The 3,634-nt window shown below is 33.9% G+C and overlaps 1 long non-coding RNA gene across 1 annotated transcript; it reads left to right on the top strand.

The window, feature by feature from the left end:
* Positions 276 to 2,680, top strand: LOC110393418. Its single transcript, XR_002435004.1, has 3 exons — positions 276 to 364; positions 1,355 to 1,460; positions 1,680 to 2,680. It is a non-coding gene; the product is annotated as an uncharacterized LOC110393418 (long non-coding RNA).

The following is a 3,634-nucleotide window of genomic DNA, read 5'->3' as shown; positions in this document are numbered from 1 at the left end:
TACATGGTATTACACAAAGGCATCCTATTTCTGCTTTCACTGCTGTTCTCCCTTGAAAGGTTAAATGGATGTGGAAATCAGCATGTCTTTTTGAGGGACACCTCATGGTCATTTTTGAAGCCAAAGGTGAAGCACCTTAGCTGAACAGCTCTGAATGACTAATCTTCCTATTCCTCATAGATGGATAAGGAAATTTACTACCAGCTGTGAAAATCACATGACTGCTGACTGCTTTCAGTTGCAATTATAGTTGAATGCACAAGCTTGCCACAATCACCCAGACGCTGTCAGAGTGTGTGTTCCTCAATTCATCATGATTTTTCCCAGTTTGGGTCATCACTGTCTTGTGTAGGACAAAGAAAAGGTATAATTTTCTTTATTTTGATTTTCCTTCTTTTTTTTTTCCACCTTCAGAACTCTTTGAAGTTTCTTAGTTTTAACAGGTGATGAAAATTTCACTTGAAGGTTGAACATAAATGTTGGGGTAAACAAGGAGTCTTAATAAATTTTATATTGGTAATCAAACTAAAAAACAGCTCCAGTATTTCTAGACAATATACACAGGGTTAGTGAAGAACAAAGGTACTTTATCAGAACTGTCTGATGCTTCCCACTCAATTGGATGAATTGTGAAAATGATATAAATAGCTTATGGCCATCTAGATATCCAAGCTCGGCACTCAACTTAAAATCCCTCCAATACTGAGACTTCCTGAAAATATCAGTTGGGTATATAATGAACCTTATCATTTCAGTAATGTTCAAACTTAAAAGTGTTTATGACTGATGTTCTACAACTTTTTCCTAGTGACTTGCCTTTACTTTAGATTTTTGGTTTTGAGGATGATTTCTTTTTTCTAATGAAAGATGAATTGCTTGTGTAATTGCCTGAGCTCAGAAGCTTTAAGATAAGACATTGTGAATAACCTTAGAAGAAAACAGCCTGAAATGTTACAAAAAGGTCTGTTCATGAAACAATTCCAAAACCTTCTCTCCATGAGTAACTTCTTCCCATGTCTCTATTGTTCCTTTTTTAAGCCCCATCAAAAACAATGCCCTGGATGTTGAAGAGTAAGTCATAAGGCAGCAATTCAGCCAACTGATATACCAAATGCTGTCTCAAAAATTCTCAAGTTTCATTTTTTTTTAAGCAACAGAATTTTGATTTATTTAAAAAAAAAAAAAATTTTTTTGGTATTGCATTACAGCACTTGACCTTGGATTTATTTATATTGAAGGAATATATCTACCCAGGTTCTTTTTCCAAATTTGTTGAGAAGTGTCCCTTACCTTGACACTTTTTGTAATGGATATTGAGGTTTAACAAACAATGTGTTTACAACATTTATTTCAGAAACTTTTGAAGAAAGGAATTTATCTTTCCATCTAGACCATAGTTTCTTACCAAGATAAACACCAGTGATGACACCATGAGAAGAGTGGTCTCCCCTGTGTCACAGGTACAATCTATTGTATATTGCAAGATTTTTAGTGGAAACAAATGTTGGAACTATATTATCTTTAAGATCCCTGCCAACCCAAGGCATTCCATGATACAGCACACTAAATTATGAGACCACGGTATCAAAACAGAACTCAGTTCTTGAACATTAACAAAATATCTTATAGCATCACCAGCAATGCTTGCCACTTTGGTAAAACTTCCCCCTTTTTCACAGAATCACAGGTGTTGGAAGGGACCTCAAGAGATCAACTGCATCTACAATTCTTTTGTGTTGAGAATGAAAAGAGAAAAACAATTAACCATGCAACTATGTACTATTGTATAGTATCTTACTAAATTTGCTAAGCAAATTCTCCACTGAGATTTTTACTTGAGGAAAAAAAATGCAAAACTCAGCCCTCAGCAATGACACTTCCTACTAAAATGAGGTGTTGGAATCAACAGATGATCTTCTGAACAACACTAACAGCTTGGCATGTCTTGGCAGTTCCAGGAAACTCTTAAGTTTATGAATCTGAATGCAGAGCTTGATGTATTTGTTTTTCATAAGAAGTATCTGTCCCAAGGGATGGTGTTTCTATTTCAGCATTTTACCTTCAGCTGTCTGCTTGTCCTTTGATAGGTAGATGTATTTCCCAAGTAAATGAATCTGTACTTACCTTAGAAAAATATACAAAGACAAAAAAAGTTATGCTTACTTCTACCAGATCTGAAAGATCAGACCCTACTGTTTGAAGACTTTAAAACACTAAACTGGAATGTATTTTTATTTTTAGTTGAATGTGACCTTTCAAAGTACCAGTTATTTCTCTAGATAGCTTCAAAACGTGACATCTCTATTGTGTAAGAACTCTTCGATAATCCACAGTCTCAACTGGTCTACTTCAGAAAGAGAAAGGGCAGACTAAAGTATGATTCTCGTGAAATGTCAGATAAAAAATCAGAATAAATGTTTGTGTCAAATTATTTTAATAGTTTATGGAATACACTTTAATAGTATTAAATTGTGCTAAGCCATGTGTGTCTGAATATGTTCTAAAAACTGAAATACAAACTACCTGATTATGAGGAGAGCATGATTACTTTTTAAACAGTTCAACATGATATAGGCAAAGCTGAGTTCTTGTTTGTCTAAACTCATATTTTCTAAGTTCAGTATTTAATAAAGACGAAGATCTGAGCAATTATTTCTTGTGCAGAAATAAACAGATAGCTATTAAATAGAGCAAATATTTGGTTTTTAGAAAGGAAAATGTTTTAAAATACTGCACATATTTGCAAATGTTGTACATATTTACTTATCATTGTTTATCTAAAGTATGACCAAATTTAAAATTGCCCACATTCAATTTAATTTCTTGTTTTGAATTCAGATAAGCAGCACTGAATTTTCCTAATTTGTTTACCACTGCTACTTTGTTAAACTGACAAAATTTAGCAACCATTTCCTAACAGTCTCCACACCACAAAGTTATTAATGAGCAGAGAATGACAGTGAAAATCTGTAAGAATAGAGTTATTTTATTCCTCTTTGCCTTCAAGTTATGTCACAACCAAAAGGTCAAGCTGTAGTAGCTCCTTTTTCCTGCCCCATGCATTGATTTCTCCTGAAACTTTTCTAAGTGTAAAACCTCATTTTACAGTTTCTAGTGTGAGACTAAGTCAATGGATATCTATCAAGGATCAGACATTTACAATGGAAAATTTCTTGTCCTGCCTGTTAGTATATTCATAATAAATTTTGTCATCTAATAGCATTTGTGTCACCATAGTAAAGATCCCATAATCAAGAAAAAAGCACCATAACTATGGCTGAAATCAGCAAGAGAATATTTTATAACTCACTAATGTTAGTCATGTCAACAAAATAGAAGCATCAACAGTTTTGCAGAAAGAAAAAGAAGAATAAAAGCTGAAGCGTGAGGAAAATAAACTTCACAATGCGCAGATGCACTTCCACAGTCAGTGACTTCAGTTATGGACAAGTATCTAGTTCCCATAAATCATTTATCTTTTTCAATACCGTTTGGTATTTGATTTCCAAGAAATGTCATGATATTGCTAAGTCAGATTTTGCAGAGTTAACACTTTTGGAAGTTTATATCAAGGGAAAATCAGGATGCAGACATGAGAAGGTAAATTCCTGCTTCCTGCTCCACACATCTTAGC

The sequence above is a fragment of the Numida meleagris genome, chromosome 2, assembly GCF_002078875.1.
Source record: "Numida meleagris isolate 19003 breed g44 Domestic line chromosome 2, NumMel1.0, whole genome shotgun sequence".
NCBI lineage: Eukaryota > Metazoa > Chordata > Aves > Galliformes > Numididae > Numida > Numida meleagris.
Note: the sequence above shows the minus strand (reverse complement) of the source record. Positions and strands in the feature narration are given on the sequence as shown.